This window comes from Gallus gallus, chromosome 2 (genome assembly GCF_016699485.2).
Source record: "Gallus gallus isolate bGalGal1 chromosome 2, bGalGal1.mat.broiler.GRCg7b, whole genome shotgun sequence".
Taxonomy (NCBI): Eukaryota; Metazoa; Chordata; class Aves; order Galliformes; family Phasianidae; genus Gallus; species Gallus gallus.
Genome location: NC_052533.1, coordinates 115,780,965 through 115,800,661, shown reverse-complemented (window position 1 = coordinate 115,800,661; position 19,697 = coordinate 115,780,965). Strand labels below are relative to the sequence as shown.

Below are 19,697 nucleotides of genomic sequence, written 5' to 3'. Positions count from 1 at the left end.
ATTCTATATTATCTGCTATAGCTTGAGGTAAATGACAAAGACTCTGCAATTAGGACCTATAATGACCAAAATCTTCCAAGGAAAACAGGAAACCTTGCCATGTACACAGTCCCTACTCCAAGCACTAAATCTAACTAATAACTTCAACAAAGAAAGAAATGAGCTCCTGTGTGTGAATTGAAGGTAACTCCAGGTTCATCTGTCATCTGTCATATAAGAACAAAGGGCAATTGTAATGAAATTGAATGCATCAGACTTTATCTTTGGACTCACTGTCTGTCTTGTGATTCACTGTTCTGTCTTGTGAATTTATATATGTTTTACTATATATAAAATGGCCATATGCATCTTTGTGTGTGTTTGTAGCCTAAATGTGCTTCATTAAATTTATAGGTACAGTGTACTTTTCAGCTTCTGTTCTTTTTGCAATCTGGTTATTAGAGGTAATAACAGTAAAACACTGCCTCCAAAATTGTGCTATAGGGCATTACTGCAAAGTGTGTAACTGTTCTGTTATTTACAGGCTCTAATTTACTGCTTTTTGTCTAAGCAGTCATGAACTAACTATACTCCAAAGTCTTGCTCTTTTGATGAGATGTTTAGATTACCATGTTATTGTTACATGCCTGTATTCTTCAGTTCATACTATACCGACTATTTAGGTAATTTGTTTCCTGCCCATGTGCACTAACAGTTCAGAGACTAAGGACATGATTAGTAGGAAATAATTCATGAGTTGGCCTTTTGACTGAGATCTCATAAATAAGAAAGCACATATAATTAATGCTTACATGCATAGGAGTAGCTTTACCCGTGATCTGAGAACCAGGACTAAATGCTCATGTCTACCTAAATTGTCACAACACATTTCTACTTCCAGTTTCTTCTTACATTTTGTTTTAACAAGACTGCTGAATTTGGGAAACCTTCTCTAGAATGGATGCATTTCCAAAAGAAAATGAGCAGATACAACTGGAAGTCATAAAACGGAGCCACAGATTCTCCTGTCATCCTCAAATAGGCACGCATACGGATGGAGTAATTTAGAGGATTCATAATAATAATAATAATAAAAGAATAAATCACAGCTACCATATCATTCTTTAAGTGACTTTGTGAAATTCGTAAATGGTTATATTTTTTCAAAATGATGCATACAGTTTTCATCTCCAGAGAAGTGGCACCCTTAGTAATTTTTCTTGCCAATATTGGTTGATTAAAAACAGGCACAAATTATTTCTCTTTTAGTCTGCAATAAAAGAAAAACAAACTTAGTAATAAAATATGAGGAAATCCTGCTATTTCACCTTAAATGTCAGCCAAAATTTGCTTTGTTCCCCTGTCATGATTTTAAAGGTCAATTATGGAAAAAATGTTCAGGGAAAATTGTAAGCATTGAGGTTTTTCTAACAAGAATATGATACCTGAAACTTGTGGCATTCCTATTTACAAATTTCTGCTGAATTGCTCATTTACTAGTTAACTTCCAGAGTCAGCAGTGGAAACCTCATTTAAGTGTAACCTAAAACTCATTTGTGGACTGCAAAATGTCAATACAAAGGTTAATTCCTTACAGAAGCTCCTTTTAGAAGTGGGAATAAAAGTATTATAGTCTATAATCTGAAATGAAGCTTTTCTCTTATTTATTATTTCTGTACACCATTTTCTCACTAATTAATCCTTCAGATCACTTAGGAATGTCAATAAATAGTTTTTTGTTCAGATTAAATTCAACAGGATTCTCAATATAATTTCTTCCTTTTCACACAGAATGAATCAAACTGTGTCATTGTTCTCGCTTATTGGTGTGGGAATAAACTCAGCGAGCAGCTGTTCCATAAAAGGCAAATTAGTAGAGTTGGTAAATGACATACTTCAGGGCAGTTTTTCAAAAACACTTCAGAAGAGCATAAGCAGTCATGAGATGGATTGTCAGGACTAGAAATGCTAACTTGGGTGGAGTGCTACTGAGCACCTAACAAGAGTGATGCTTGCAAGAAAGGACTTCCTCTTACCTTCTTCATAGTTTCTTGTTTCAGATTCTTTTCTTAACTATTTCTATGTGAGTCAGAAAAGATATCTAATCAAAGTTTGTTGGTATATGTGTGGTTATGAAAGTCATCATTCAAGAGCAGTCAAAAAAATACAAGGTAGATCGACGTGGTATTTATATCATCTAATTTTCCAGACAGCATTGACTGCAAAAAAAAAAAAAAAAAAAAAAAAAAAAAAAAAAAAAACAAGAATAAGAAAAAGGAAATGATGAACAATTTTATGACACTGCAAATTAAATTAAGGATGACTTTTGTTAAGAAGCAGAGACAAAAGTCCAAGGAACAAAATAATTTAGATGATGGACTGCCTTACACAAAAATTCAACTCAGCTTTAGAAAAGTGGATTGGAAATAGGGACAAAGGACAACAATGGACCAGAGAGAGGAAATAAATATGGAAACACTGACTTGTCCTGGAATACACTTCCTTGTATGTCTTACATGTACTTTTATTTCTGATAAATCCTAAGTACAAAATAGAGACACACAATAGATTTGTCTATTTCAGTGGACATCCACATTGATGTCATTGATGATAAAATCAAAGAAAGAATATATGTAGTTATGTAAGAAAAAGAAAAAACCACAAACCTGTTGTAACATTTCACTAATAGTAATAATTTTATATCTGTTTTTGAATAATTACAAACTATATTATTATTACAATATGAGGATATTATGAATATAATATGAGGATTGACTAAAGAAAACATGTGGAACTTACCACTGGAAGTGGTTAGGAATCATGAACAGGGCCTCAGCAGATTCATATAGGTCTACATGGAAATCTATTTATTAGATAGTTATGAAGTAACTTCCCTATGAGATTATTTTTTTTCCCTTGAATGCTACTAACTAAAGGTTGGGTAATTCCTTGAAACATAAGGTTTCATATCCCTTCCAAAAATCTTAGCATTAAAACCGTTAATTATTTTATATTACCTAATTGTGTCTCCTCATATTTTTCAGTTATATATACCCAGTCAGAGTCCAAAGCTAGAGTACACCTTTAATAGTGTACATTGCCTTAGAATATTTTTTTCATCTTTCTTTTAAAACTAAATAAATCAAAAACAGATTCATGATAGTGACTGAGTTAAGTGTTAAAAAAAGTTTCTCTTTATGATTAATAACACTTAAACCCCACCCCTAAGGACACTCAGATCTAGAACTAAAGAACAAAAAATCTGGAGTCTAAGATAACGCTGTCAGAAACTTCTACTCAGCATCTAAACTGATCTGCTGGTTCTCTGCTGTTCATTTCTTTTAGAGACAAAATTTAAATGAGTTGATTTTGGGTTGATATACAATTTACTTTGAAGAGAAATACACTTAGGGGACGTATTTTCCATGTACTAAATTTCTTATCATTCAGATGTTCTTTTTGATAAGTATTTGTTTTTTTCTGATTATGAATAAAATAGATGTAATTTTCATGTTCTCCAATGTAAAATACTATGATCTCATCACAAAGAACAGGAAACTAAGTGGGTGGAGTTGTCACAATATTTCTGCTGTATTGAATGATGTAGATAAAAACAACAACTGCTCTGTACATGAAAAATTCCGCATATACAGCTGTTCAGTATTCTGTGACTAATGCTACTAAAGTCAACAGGAAACTCTCTGTAAATAAGAGTCTCACAAGGGAAGCTCTCCTGGAAAAAGAAACCTCATTTCTTTACAGAGAAATGCCTCAATATACAAAATAAAAAGATAAGATGTATAGGTTGATTTATTATATCACACTATCTTCTTCAAGTAAGTATAATCTAAATTATTTTTATATAGTCAGCCTGCATTTTTCCTGAAATAAGGAATTCATTCAAAGGTTAATATTCCTTTTTCAGTCACAGACAGTAGAACAATGAAATATTACTTAATATCAAGCTAAGAAAACTATTTCAAACAAAAACTGATTTATAGTTACACATAGATTCCACCATGACCAACAAGCTTATCTAAGTGAGTAATTGCAAAACCATTTGGAATACTTAATGGTGCATAGGAACTCTAATGTATTCTGGTCAACTCATTCTTATGCGTATTTATTCTATATTCTGTGGTAAGCCTGGTACATTTTCCAGCAAAATGTTTCTTACCATCTGATGAAGAATATATGATTTCAAGGCTAAAGCCAGAGACTGCTTTTAGGAGCATGCTGGTTGTTTTACAAGTTAAGCCATCCTTCCTTGGAAAAAGCCTTACTGTGAGGACCATGGACAGATCTTACTCTTCTCATATACTACAACTAAAGATCTGCATTAGAAAGCTGTTTACAGCTCAGATGACGTGTAGTTCTTCCATATTACAAGGACATATTTGGGAACAAAACTGAGAGAACGAAGCAATCTACTAAAGTTCAATGTATAACATCATTATAAAAAATGCACGAGAAATGTTCTCACCAGTCTGTGATTCCCTTGTCTCAGCCAATAGTGAAAGATTAATTAATAAAACTGTTCCTTCAGTTAACAGTATCTTACCTCAGACTCTACCTGTGTAAGAGCAAAGTTGGCTATAATGAATTTTGCCAGTGATTCTCCTTACTGTATATTCCCCCAAATCTTCAACTTTTCCACTGTTCTAGCAAAGCCCATACAGCGCTATAACAAGTGAGAGCAATGCCTAAAAGCTGGCATCCACTTTAGGAAAAGGAACAGGTAAATTTTTCCAGGAAAGAAAACTCTAAGAGTTCTTGAGGAAATTAAACAAGGTGGGGTTTTTTTTGTTTGTATGTTTGTTTGTTTTAAGCAAAAAATCATGGCTACTACTTTCTCTCAGAATTTCCTACAGCTTTCCAAAGGATACCTAAATTACCTCAGAATAAACTCAGAAAAATATCTCCAAAGGCACTGCTGAAGAAGACTGCAGTATGAGCTGTAGCAGAGATATTTAAAAGCCAGACATCACAATATGGAAAAGCACAAGAAGGATAAACCAGCTGCAAGCTACACTGAACAAAGTGCATTTATTCCTGGTCCTTACTGGGCACAGGAGTTTCACTAAAGGAACTCCTGTGCCTCAGTAAAAGCAGACCTTTATTCTAGAAAAAGAAATAATTGTAACATAAACAAATGACTGCAGTCCCCTATTTGGCTTGCATCATAAGACACACATTCTTCTTGTTTCTTCTTTAAGCAGATTGAAATACACCTTTGGCATGTCTACATGTCTAATGCACCACATTCCCTTATGGTCCTAACTATTCCAAACTACACTACACTACTCTATTTATCATGGAGGACACATTTTACATGCAAATCCTGCACAAGAATGGCTGTAAAGAGAACTGGCAGAACTATCCTACTACAGTCTCTTTTTCAACAAAATGACATCATCCAACCTGACTGGTTTGGCTCCCACATTAGTTACAGTTTTCACAGCTCAAGCCAGGAGAGCAAGGTGATGGCATTTTTAATGCTTGCATTTTGCTGGTTTATGAGTTAAGGTAGGTGGCCAGGTGCTATTTTGTAGGCTCATCTGTCAGTCTAGCACTGTATTTGCAGTACTGTGAGACTAAATGAAAATGTTGTGAGCAGTTCTTTATGCTGGAAATATAAATGTTTTCTTTTCTGGAAAAGGCTGCTGCCTAGTGTAACAGGAAGTGATCTAATATTTCACGTAATAGCCTTATTATTGCTAAAAGATCTTAATTTAACTCAGGTAGTCAGCATCTCATGACATTCACTCTTTCAGAAGGTAATATTTGACAGTGTGGTGAAAAAAAAAAAAAAAAGAGGAAGGGAATAATAATTCATTTCAATCACATTTCATTATTTTAAAGGACAAGTTGGCAATGGAGAAGCAAAGCTCCCTGAATGATGAGGTAAGGACTAAGGAGATATTTGGCATGAAGTTCTTCCATTTAGAAGAACTAGGATCAAATGCCATTTTATTGCTGCATAATCCTCCATTATATGATGATAGACAGCAAAATGGAGAGCTAAACCACAAGAACCATGCAGTGGAGATGTTAGAATCTTATTCTTGACATATGGAAATTCAAAAAAAAAAATAAATGCAAAATAGAACCAAAACTCTGTATTCTTTGCTACTTAGAGGAGTAATACTTTCCAATTGTATGCAAGGTCTAAGTGCTAGCCTCAGAAGTTAAGTGGTTGCTTAGATTGGATGAAGTTTGCCAATTTTACTAAAAAAAATGTGGAAAAAGTAAACCCAATAAGAAAAAAAAAATGTACTAAACAATTCTCTTTTGTCCTTAAAATTGTTCTAAAATTGTTCTATTTAAAGTGTTTGAATTCAGGCTTCCACAAAAGCAGTGATGGTGTTGTTTGTTTAGTTGTTTGGCAGTTTTTATATTTTACACCACTTTGGATATCATGGAGATATGATCAGATTGTATAGGAAGATGTTACCTTTTGGCTTCTGTCATCAACCTATTGTAATGTGAGTTTTCACACACCAAGATTTAAATTACAGGCAGTTCACAGAATGTCTAGGTGTTTAAGAATTTCACAACTTTTGTCCAAACTAGATATCAGCAAAAATAACCATTTACATCTCATTCAGTTTCATAATCAGTCTAAAACGGAGGTGTGGTAATCACACTTGAGAATGTGATTAACTCTTAAAACAGATAAATTACAAGATTTGAACCTTCATGTACTTATCCCCTTGTTTAGGAGAGCATTTTGAATTTATTATTTTTCTCAATATGTGCCTTCTTCTCTATTCTGACAAAAGAGATCAACGCAGGAAAGTGCATTAAGATAATAAACAACACAGAATTCCAAATCTTTTCAGTGATGTTGCAGTATCTAGTCATAACAGAATTGAAACTGCAGTATTTGTTGAATGTGTATATGGGCAAAGTGGAGTTCTGCTTGATATAATGATTGAGATTTGGTAAATCAAGATAGATGCTTATAAGTAAAATATACAAAAAACATGTAAGTAACCAGTCAATCAAAGTTCTCTGAGGTGGCCTTACACTATCAAGCAAGTTGTGCCTTGGTTCATCATACTGGTACACACCTATCAGCCTTGGTTCATCATACTGGTACACACATCAGAATCTGCTGAGCTGCTTTAGACATTGTAGGACTTCACTGCCATATTATTGTAATATTTTTACTGCAGACCTGATGGTCTGCTCATAAACAACAAAATGTATGACAGAATCCTGTTATAACTTTCTAACAGACTCTGACCCCCGTAACCAGCAATAAATGGTCCTCCTCAGCAACAAATATGATACTTACTTCACTGGACTGCATTTAGGTGGGGAGGTAAGAGGGACCGAGATAGGCTGACAAGAACCTAATAAAATTCAAGAATAGTATAAGCATTTCCAGTAGAGGGTTTCCTCCCTCTGTTCAGAACTTGGGAGACTGCTTCTGGGGCATTCTGTCCAATTTCAAGTTCCCTGATACAAAACTGGAGTGAGTCTAGTGGAGGGCTTCCAGATGGAAAAGCACCATATAGCATATGGGGGTGGGGGTGAAGCTATTGAAAGATCTTGTTATCAAAAGTCTTCAAAAACCCAATGGGAAGTTCTGTAAAAAAAAGATGGAGGCTCACCTTCTAGGTAGAAAGTGAAGAACAACTGGCTAGAGACATAAGATGCAGCAATGAAAATCATGATTCGGCATTGAGAAAGAAAACTTAAACCATGAAACTACCCCACAAATGCAACAATAAGGAAATGGTTTTCTGTAATAAGGATGGTGATGCCCTGAAACAGGTTGCCCAGAGAAGTGGTGGATGCCCCATTCTTGGAGACATTCAGGGTCAGGCTGGAGAGGGCTCTGAGCAACCTGATCTAGCTTTAGGTGTCCCTGTTCATTGTACGGATGACATTGAATGGCCTCTTCCAACTCAAACAATTCTATGATTTCATGGTGTGGCAGCTGTGCACAGCCATTCAAAACATGTTTTGTCTTTCACATTACTGCTGCCACTGCTGAAATGCACCACCCACTGCCTCACTTTGTTCACGTCCACTCTTTGTTCTCCATAAACCTTCATCAAGTATTGATGAATGTCAATGAGTGTGATTTTTTTTCCTCATGGAGGAATTCAATGACATACCTTTGCTTCCCTGTCAGATATCATTTTGCCAGACTGACCCTCTGCTGTCATCCATCACACAGCAACAAAATGAAACAGAATATTGGTGGGAAGCTTCAACCTCTACAGCCATACCACCAACATCCATCTCTGAGGTCATGGGCCAACATCATAAAATAGGTGGTGTTACTTTTAGAGCAGCTTATGCATCAGAGAGGTCAGAATAGTCTAAGCCAACAGGAACATGTTCTGTGTCACCTGACAGATGCTCACAGTTTTAGACAACAGCTATTAAGTAGTTCCCTGCTGCACCTTATTTATATATGTGAGCTTACTAATACACAGCAACTGTTTTCAGAGAATTTTCCTCCCCTTCCCATGCACAAATTGCCCATGAGAAGCTTGCAATTTTGAGGATTTTTTTCATTATTCAAGATTATTCATTCCAAAATTTCAGCAAACAAGTGGTGGTCTGTAGTTTGTGAATGAGCTGTTTGTTGCCAGTATGCCACATGGACGTCATCCAAAGCCTATTGAAGTTGATGGAAAATCTCCCACTGACTGAAAATAGGCTTTGGACTGGCCCTGATTGAGTGGTCTATTCGTTTTGATTGGAATTATAGGTCACATGGCATTTTTATCCAATATTCAGTGTTTCTGCCAACTTGCTGAACAATATGAGCATTTGTCTGAATTTTGACACTAAGAAAACACAGAACAGCCATTAATACAACCAGAATGAGTTTGTGAAAAAAGTTCAACTATTCATGGAAAAGAAAATGGTAGTATGTGCCCAGACATACTTCTTTTGGATTCACATCAAGGACAGTTTCATGTGATTAGGGCATTAAGGGCATTAATGTTTACACAAAAGTATATCCAAAGTATTTTTCTGCTTTTTCTGCTGAATACCTGTGTGTGTTCCCTCCTTTGCCCCTTAAAAACTGTTTATGAACTAGCATTTTGAATTAACATGGATAGAATTTATTTTGATATGTGTTGAGAGAAAAAAATGAAGGATTTTTACTTTTTTTTTTTTTTTTCCAATAACAGGACAGATCATGTTCTGTTCTCTTGTTCTTGATAACTAAGCATACAGCTTAAGACCATCTGCATGGCATCAGATAATAAATACAAAATAAACAAATAAGTAAATGAAAAGGCAAAAATTTTCACATTTAGTAAAGTATTGAATGTTTTTTTATACTGAGAGGTAATTGTCAATCACCTTACTACACAACAGAACATATACATTTCAACAGATTTTCAGGGAAGATTTCACTTCCTTGAAAATGGCTCCAGAAAAAAATCAGGAATGGAAAATGCTTTGGAACGGGGCTATCTTATTTTGAAGAATTCAGGCCCAAATTCACAAATGACAAAAAACCAAATGGTGGTGGTAGACAGCAGTTATGGGCCTGTCTCTTAGTATCATGATGAAATCTATCTTTGGTGTGCTTAAAGGCTGCAGACAGGTGAGGGTTTGACATATGGATTCTTAAGTGCCTTAGCTTTTGCTTCAGAGTATGTTTCAGCAATTTGCATCCTGGAAGGCAGCACAGCTGGGTTTCTATCTTCCATGAAATCCTGATTTGTTTTTCCTCCTCCTGTCTACCTACTGCAAAAGGTGCAGTTCCTCTTGAGCTTATGTCTGCAGAACTGAGAACTGCCCAAAAGCATTTATTCCAACCTCTTCTTTCACATAAACACTTGCAACAAGCCAGTTCTGAGAACTGATGTGTCTGAAAACTTAACCAGAAACTTTAGGTTTTGGTTAGATCTATTCTCAGAACCAACTCCCACAGTTACTCGCAGAAGGGTCGGTTCAGGAAGGAAAGAAGAGACAGCATACATCTCCTAATGGGACTCAAGATTAGAATACAGAGGGGGGTAAGACGACAGGATCACCAGATGAAAGCAGTTTATGTGGCTAAGGAAGTGCAGGTAAGAATAGAGAATTAGGTTTTCTTTGTATGATTATCAAGATGAGACATATTTCTATAAAAAACAAACGAAAGGAAAACAAGAAACAGACAAAAACACTCATAAAGCCAATCAGAAGAGAAAGAAAACAGTTCTTTAGTGAAGGAGTGGTTTTCTCAGCTTAAAGGGGTTCAGATCTACAGGTGTCACTCAAGGGAGGCTGCCATGGGGTATATGTGGAAGGAAAACCATTTTCTTTTTGTGTAAAAAAAAAAAAAAAAAAAAAAAAGGAGTATAGCTTTCTTACTCCATTAAACACATCTCTGAGGGAGGTGGTTTCATCTCTTTCTGTGCCTGTAGGATAATCCATTCCCAAGCACCTGCGTTGGAATGTCCAAATTGTTTCACTATCAGAGTGCTCTGGGATGATTTTGGCATCAGCCAATCTGCCCTCCTCTAAGCAGGTCCTGGGCATGCTTTGGGTATTAATGTGAGTGAGAAACAATTCCTACAAGGCAATTTGGATGTGGCTACTCTGCTTTGGAGCGTAAGAGTATTTAGTAGCATGAATATGGGCCATTCTGTGCCATTTGGCTTCTGTGCCAGTGGACAGTTCCAGTCACATCTAATTTCCTAGAACAGATTCTGCCTGTGGTTCTTATTTCTCTTCCATGAAATGTTTGTACATTTTCCTCAATGGCTGTTTATTGGAAAATAAACATTAAGAAATCCCTGAAGTGGGGATCAGAACTAAATTTTTCTTGCTATTAGTCAAGTGCCAAATAAAAATCTACATTTTCTCTTTCTGGTTCCTGTGAATCCATATAGAAAGGCACATACAGAAAGTAATTCCCAGCCTACGAGATATTTTCTAGGGAAATCTGGGTTTGAGCTTGAGTCACCAATCTGTAAGTGGTTTCCAGAAATCAGTCTTGCAAACTGTAATCAGGTTAAAAATTCACTAGTTCAATAATTGATTGATCTTTCTTCAAACAGACAGGTTTGGAAAACATCTTGGAAGTTAGCAAATGCTCTCCTTCATCCTGCCCTTATGTGCTTCCAGCCGGAAACTAGCTGTGGAAGAGCCAACTCATTGAGGCCAGAAACCAAATGTAGCCAGGTGAGAAGAGAAGGGCCCAACACTCTGGGAAAATCTCTTTGGCTTCAACTACTTGTATCCCCACAATCAAACCACCTCCTGAGATGAGATTCCCAGAAAAGAATTCCACTTCTCAGTGTTGATGCCATGTGCGTAAAATTTAGATATGTGCTATAGAGCTGCACTGCACTAGTATTTCTCTGCAGAGCTGACCTTCAGTTTCTGGAGTGACTTCATCCCAGTTAGCAATTCTGTCAGCTCCATGAATCTCCCAGCACGATCGAACAAATACACAATATATTCTATCCTTCCTAAATTAATACAATAATATACATTTCTGAGATTTTTAGAGTACATTTTCATGCTTTACTGATATTTGTTAAAACCGGAGTCCTTTCAGGTATTTATTTATACAGTATCTCACCTACCAGATGTTCTCTGTTGAGTCACTGGGGACCCATTCATCTTCATGTGCTTCTAAACTTCTCTTATGATTCATGCTGCATTTCAATCCAGTCCAATTTTTTTTTTTTTTTTCCTGAAACATAAACATTCCCTTAGGTGCCCCAGTTCATGTAATTTCAATATAACCGTATAAAATGCAATAAACTGTGTGCTGTACAAGTGTAGAATGAATAGCTCATTTTAAAAGTTAACTGCCAAAAAATGGAAATTATATATTTAAAAGATTTTCATAAAAGTAAACATTTTTCAGTTTTGATAATTGGTCGATTTTTCATCAGCATTTTTCAAGCTAATAACATTCAACAGGAAAGGAAAGATGAAAAGGTTGGAGGAGAAGAAAGAGGGAAGAAAAGGAAAAGAGAGAGGGAGAAAGAAAAGAAGAAAATGAAGGAGAGAGAATGAAAGAAAGGAAGGATGAAAAAGAAAGAAAGAAAAGAAGAGGGAAGGGAAGGGAAGGGAAGGGAAGGGAAGGGAAGGGAAGGGAAGGGAAGGGAAGGGAAGGGAAGGGAAGGGAAGGGAAGGGAAGGGAAGGGAAGGGAAGGGAAGGGAAGGGAAGGGAAGGGAAGGGAAGGGAAGGGAAGGGAAGGGAAGGGAAGGGAAGGGAAGGGAAGGGAAGGGAAGGGAAGGGAAGGGAAAAAGCACAGCAGCATACACTAAATCCCTAAGGACTAAATTATTCTAAAGGTCTTTTTAACATCAGTACAGCACAGTTTATCTTTTAGCTACATGTACTGTATTTTCTTTCCACACCCATAAGAGATGTCATACATTCAAGAAGAAGTATAAAATATATGCTAGTTGTAATATAAAAAGAGTTTTCATACATTCAGTTTCACCTAAACTTGATCTGTACATACATACAAAAATATAAAAACAGTTTGAAATCACATATGACACAGAACGATGGAAGATTTTACAGTGGAGCAGCACTGGAGAAGGACTGACATCTTAAATGACTCATAATTTGTTACAAGGAGACAGCGTGTAACCCTGTTACTTGTTCTTTTCATCTGGGATTTTTGGCCAAGTGTGTTGGTTTTCTGGCTGGTTTTCTGACCAAGGTGAAAACAGGAGAGCAGTTACATATATATCTTAGCCTCTCTCAACTGTATATATTTGCCTCTCTCTCTCCACTTTCTCCCCAACTCCTCCACCAGAATGGCCTTCCTGAGAAGATTATGTAGTTAGAGGGGCTACCCTTCTTGTTCAAGGTAGAACTCAGGTGCACTTTTTAGGAGATCCTGTCACAATTAAGTAGTAAGCCTACAGTATTCCAAGCCTTTCAGATGGAGGCTGTTTCTGTTGCTGGTTGATAAGATGATTTGCCTGTTTCTGGCTTTGCACTGAGCAGGAGATGGCAGCAGAGGCAGCTTGAAGGAGGTGAGATAGAAGGAGAAGAGAGGAGCTGAAGGATGTTGCAGAGTACCCAAGTATTTCATAATAACTTGGTGAAGTGTTATTTAAATGTGTAATATGGTTACATGAGGTACTGCACTCACATTTGTCACTTTGTGAATAGGCAACACATGAAAATTCATCCCAGTCAAATCTTAGAAATGGAGGAAAGTAAGGTCTCCCCCTAGAGAAATCAGTAAATTGTAACAGCTGAAAGTAAAGGGAGAAAAACTTTGGGGACTCTATAGTTCAAATGCTCTTAACCATCTGTATGCAGCAATTCTTATATCCTTGAAAGATAACCTAGAAATATATATATTTTTTTCTCCTGGAATTCAAAGAGTGGGTTTTATCTAACTGAAAAAAAAATAATAATAATAATCAAAACCAAGACTCAATCAACTCTAAAAAGATGAGGGAGTCAAGGCTGAATAAAACATTAGAATAATGATCAGTGTGTGGAGCAGTATCTAATAGTACTCTCCAATATTTCTACTGAGGCCTGTATAAGGGAAAGATGCATATACACTTCAACTATGTATTGCAAAATAAATTAAGGGAAAAATCTTACAACGGCAATTTATGTTCTATTTAGACCTCCTAATTAAATGCTTTCTAAATTAATGTTAAGGTAAAACACTTTACTTATGGACAAATCCTGATAGTGAACTAGTACGAAAACACTTCTTTCTGGTATCTGAAGTCAGGTTGTTCATTCTCTTAAAGTTTCATTAAGGCCATGTGGAGACTATGAATAATACAAAGTAAAATGCCCTAACTCTTAAGAGTCATTCAGTTTAACATATTTCTGAGTTGGGCATAACTTTTTAATTGTTATAGTCTCTGAGCAGAAGGTCGTATAGAAATAGAGAAAATCAATGCCACAGCAATCAGTAAAACTGTTGACAGAAGAAAGGTGCTCACGATCACAACTAGCAAGATGACCTGACCACTCATGTAAGCAGTTCTGGTACAGATTTGTTTGTCAGCCACACTTATCTTTAATAGCCTCCTATTGCTCATGTAGTGTGCAGAAATAATCTAATTAGTGTGAGCTATTAATTTAACAGCATGCAATTCTTCAGCTCTTTCAAATCATTGCTACCTGTCATCAAGAAGGCAACTTTGAAAACATATTGCAGGTCAGCAGACTTAATAACCAACACTTACGCAATTTATTTGTTGCTTTCATATCATCACACTAATTGTGCTTAACATCACATCCTCTTCAAGCAGATCTAGACTGGGAGGAGTGTCTTCTTAGACAACACTCCACTGGAAAGCTTTGAATCACTAAAAAGTGAAGAATATAGTTGAGTAGAATTGAATCATCTTAATTTGTAGGAATTAGATGAAGCCATCATTTAGAAATGAAATATGCCAAGGTCACAGTGAAAGTTTAGTGCCTCAGTCTAGACCATTTCATAAAGGATGCCTTAGCAAAAAGTGTAATGTAGTTTGAGGGCTTTTAGGAGATTATTATCTTGAAAAATAAGTCTTACCAGTCCCCTCCCCCCCAGACTACTAGAGTTCTTAGTAACTGTCTGAAATTACAGTTTATTTGTGTAAGATAAGAAATAATTGCTATAAATTTGTGACATCTGTGGATAAGTACTGATTTTATTTGAGGTGACTTGTTTACATGTATTTTAACATAAGTGTGCTTTTGGATTTTGAAACTTAGCAAGACTCAGGAATATTTATTTTATCAACTTCAGTGGTGCTAATGGTCATCATAAACATGTACATTTTTTAATGCAGTGCTAACTCCTGAGCAGAAAGTTTACAAGTGAAAGACAGAAATATGGACTTTTTTACATCTATCTGTTAGAGTCTGAGTATCTCAGACATCAGTAACATCTGGTAAGTGCAGCCTCAGGAGTTAATGCAATAAACGGGCAACAAAAATGGACTATGTCATTCTTTGATACTCATACATCACATCTGACTTATAGCCAAAGGACTTTAGTGCTTGCCAATATTATTTTATTGACAGATCAAATCACTTCAATCTATAGTTGCACAACCCTGTATATTCATAATCAAACTTTTAATACTCAGTGGAATTCTTCTGACTGACAATTTTAAAGTGCATAAGAATGGATAAATACATGCAGCTAACAAGCAAAATGGGAAAGGAACTGATGCTTACATTTTCTTTGAAAAACACAGAAACCAAAAAAAATCTCTGTTTTTTATTCTCAAATAATGTTTCTTTTTATTTACACAGTCCTTTCTGATTTGCTGCCCATTTTCCACTTTGAGGTGTGCTATTTTGTGGGAAAGACATTATTTGTTAAGCAAAAAATAACAAAGGGATAAATACTGTCATATGCTGAGTTGCAAGGGAGAAAGGCAATGATTGTTTTTACTGAACTAGTTATATGAAAGGGAAATGCTCAAATGATTCCAGCTTCTCGTCCCAGCTACATACCAATGCAAACTGGTACCAGTACTCCTTGAAATTAGCACTAAACAGTTTCAGGATTTAATATTTTGATTAGATCAGATTTAGCATTTTGTGAAGGCAGCTTGCACTGGATTCAAATGCTATTCTCAGAATTCTATTCCATAGAGGACAGGTGACATTAGGAAGAATACAGTATCTATCATTTTCCCAAAGTTCCCGTTAATTTAACTAAGTGTTGCTATTCAGATGTCAGAAGAGGTCCTTCATTACCCAACTTTGAGTGCAAAGGCTTAGAGTCCTGCAATAAACCTGCGGCTTTAAATAGATGGGATTATAATAGAGCATCTTTTTCATCATTAATTCTCTTTCCTTTCCTTTTTTTTTTTTTTTTTTTTTAATGGGACTTATTTTTCAGATCTTTGAAAGACATTCAGTTTTAGAAAGTTACAACATGGTGTATGAAATATAAAAAATCTTCCCCAAATTAGAGAAGGAAACAGCTCTTCAGTGCAGCTATAGTTTCCACTTATACTCTCCAAAGTATTGCCTCTGTCCTACAGCTGTTGCCTGTTAGCATTAACTCTGTCCTAAGAAAAAGATTTCCAGAATTTGAAATACAGTTGAAGCCTACACCACATAACTGCAGAAGTGCTTACTGTGCGTGGGCTAGGAAGGGGCTGGAATATTGCGAAGAATCTCAACTACAGAATGGAAAAGGTATATGAACTACAACCTCTAATGAAACAAAAAGCCACAGAAAGAAACTGAAAGAGCTGGATCTAAACACAGTGTTCTCAGTCACATCAACCAAACAATATTTTTTCTCAAGAATGAATTAGTACACAGCACCTGATCAAAACCAACCCATTTAAATATTCTCTAATAAAAATTAAATAGCTGGGGTAAACCCAAAATATATGTTCCTTGTCACTAGGAAGTAAAATAGGCAAGCTATGATCTCTGCATATTCCATGAAGAAGTGTTTCTAAAATTCACCTACACACTGTGATGCATGGGGAGGTGTTTGTTTCTATCATAGCAGACCAGTCATAAATCAGTGCTGTACCAAAATTCTACTATGATGTGAGATAAAGTGGCTCAGAAAAAAAGGTGCACATCTTAAAGAAGTACTCCCAGAAGAAAAGACAAAAATAAGGGGAGAAAGTTCTTGAGCAGTTCAACCTCTACAAGAAAGTAGGGTCAATACTGAATTCAGATGAAGTTGATGTAGCTGGGGCTAGAAAAACTCCACGGACAGAGATGCCATAATCTTTCCAGGCAGAAGATTTTAATGTTCAATGGTTTTTTTTATCCTCTTAGTAAATGTTTTTTGTTGTTGTTGTTGTTTTGTTTGTTTGTTTTTTGCTTTCTGTATATCCAGCTGGAGCCTCATCTGTTTCAATTTATGATCATTGTCTCTCCTTTTCCTGCCTTGCATCCCTGTTTAGAGCCTGGGTTTATTTTTTTGATGATATCCTTGTAGGTCTCAAAGCTATATCTTCTGCAGGCTGGACAGGTCCCTCAGCCTCTTCTAACACTGCACATGATCCAGCCCCTTGGGAGCCTTCCACTAAATACACTGTAGATTTTTGGTATGTTTCCTGTTATCAAGGGACCCAAAATTGGACCCATATACCACATGCAGTCTTACAGGTGCTGAGTAATGCAGAATAGCCTCAGTTTAGGCTATGCTCCTGGTTAATACAGCACAACATGACCCCATTACACCTGTAAGTCTAGCCTCACCCTGACTTCCTAATCCCAAAACCTAGTCTCTGAGTTCTAGTCTCATTCTGATGAAGCACTTTGCAGACATGTCTCTGCTCACAGTAACTTACCCCTCTAAATGGAAGGTTACATATGTGAAAAAAAAATCCCTTTTCTATTTAAAAGTGCTCATGAACTATAACTCATGGCACTCTCCCATGCGATCCATTTGGCTCACCATATACATGCCAAATTAGCCTGGGTACTACACCACGAATGATGCATATGTGTATGTGTAAAGGTAGAATCGTTCTGCTGAAAAGCAGGAAAGTAAAAAAACATTGCTTGGAATTGGAAGAGCACATGTCAACATAGAAGCGGAGAAGCTGGCCACACCTAATAAGCTGACTGAACCTAAAGTTTCTCAACATTAAAAAACTGAAAAATTATTAAAATTCTTCTTGATTATAAAACAGTAATTTCAGGACTATTCTTCTTAACTTCTTTACTGCAACTATGGGTCCCAGTCAGGTCCAGCATCATTTTACGATATGCTATTACTATTGCCACAGCAGCGATAGTACCTGCTAGTGATATGATACAACATAATCTCAAACCAGGTGTACTGAATAAATTTAATAAAAGTAGAAAAAGGATAGAGACTGAGTTGACAGATGAATCTATCTGCTGTATTTCTTCATTCCAAAACACATGAAGATAGTCATCTCTACCCAAGTGCCATATGTCCAAGCCATGAACACTTTTGTTCCTTTGGGAAGTTATCAGATCAAAACTGAGAGAAGCAATCTACTCAGAGAAAGAAAGAAAAAAAAAAAAGGCAAAGATTTGGTGATATTTGTATAGAAAAAGAAGTGATTAAATAAGTGTTGAAGGATGCGACTCACTCAGATCATTAGGAAAGGGAAAGTTGTGAAAAAAGACAAAATTTTGAATCTGTCTGGATGCAGGGATGACTGAAGACAAGAGCTGAAAAGACTGAAACAGAAAGGGAAATTGTATGAAATGAAAATGACTTATGAGTGCACAGATTAATGAAGAGGGTGCTTCTATAAATGTGGAAAGAAAAATAAGGACTCAGCTAGGATAGTTAAGAGTGCAGACAACAGAAAGAATGTTGGCCTTAGAGCACTCTGGGATTTTGCTTAGTGGCCAAGCAAGATGGAAAAATTGCCACTATCCACAGCATCAACAGAGAGATGATTCTCTGCTGTTCTTAAGGTCAAAATAAAATTCAAGATACAAGCTGGTAAATGCAGATAACTTGTCTGTTTAAAAGTAATACAAAACAAGTGACTTGAGCCAGCTCAAATTTTAGGTTTCAGGTTTCCTTTCCTTTGCATTTATTACCCTCTTTCAGTCTTGCTGAGAAAGATCAGCCATGATTAGTATTGCCCAGTAGAAGAGATTTATAGGCCTCCAACTATAAATCTATAGGGTGAATTCAATACCTACATTTTATAGCTTTACCTATAATTGTTTTATTGTTGAAATATAACCACCATTTTTAGTTAACTGGCAGCTCACTCATCACTTACTTCTTAGCTTCCTTTCCTCGTAGAGAATGAAGCACTGTTGACAATACATACTCTGCTTTACGCTAGTGATAGGATACCTTATTTTTGTATCTATCTACACAGGACATAGTTAAGAATAGGTGTAAAGAACACCTGTCCGTAAATCAGCAACAATTTGAAATATCACCAAAGGATATGTTTTGGTTGGGTCACTTCTTAATTTACGTTAGTAAATCTGGACAAAATGTGTGACAGATAGCTAGAGTCAAGCTGCCTTTGGGTGCTTCTGCTTTACATTCCTGAACAGAGGTGCAGTACTTCCCCCAGATGAGCACTGGCACACTCTGAGAAAGCCTGTGCTCTGCAAATAATGATTCTCCATTTGTCACCAATTCAAGCAGTGCTTTAAATGTGTCATAGGCAGTTACCTGATCATCTCCTTAAATGTGTTGGAACAGGCCTCTGTTCTGGCTTATTTTAAATGTTTATTACTATTGCAAGGATAGCAGGAGTTGTCTGCATTCTTAGCATCTGGCCCTCGTGAATTCAATAAGGAAATGCAGACCTGTTTGTGTTTGAGTGAAAGGAGTAATCAATACTAATCAGCAGATGGACCAGCAGCAAGGTTACCCAGTCAAGTTGGCAGGAATAGCACTGGGTGTAGTCCTCATGGATTCAGGTTGGGACAGGGTGGATATTTTTCCATGTCTGCAGGTAATTCCATTTCTTCTGTATTAGGAAATGCACTCAACACAGTGATATTGTGTTCTGATTTAGCATTGTGCATGGTATTCTACATAGATAACAACAACAACAACAACAGATGTTGATTTACCAAATGAAATTTCAGCATTTGGAACGTACCCAATGGATCTATTTGATTTTCCAATAAATCAGTTTTTGATCTATGGGACTTCCTCAGGTTTAAAAATCCAGGGACCTTTAAGACAAATATTATTTTAAGTTAGTGAAAAATTAGCATTCATAGCATAACAAAGCATTCTTATGGAGTCTCTTTTCCCTCTAAAGTTATCAGAGCTTCCAAGAAGGAGAGTGGATATTATCCTGTTGTGCAG

General features: G+C 36.3%; 1 long non-coding RNA gene across 1 annotated transcript in view; it reads right to left on the bottom strand.

Annotated features, from left to right (window-relative positions):
• The window catches only part of LOC101747717, a 31,612-nt gene extending 19,933 nt beyond the window's left edge, over positions 1-11,679 (bottom strand). Inside the window, exon 1 of the long non-coding RNA XR_005856128.1 lies at positions 11,538-11,679. This is a non-coding gene — a long non-coding RNA (uncharacterized LOC101747717). The remainder of the gene's footprint in view (positions 1-11,537) is intronic.
• Positions 11,680-19,697: the final 8,018 nt, after the last annotated feature.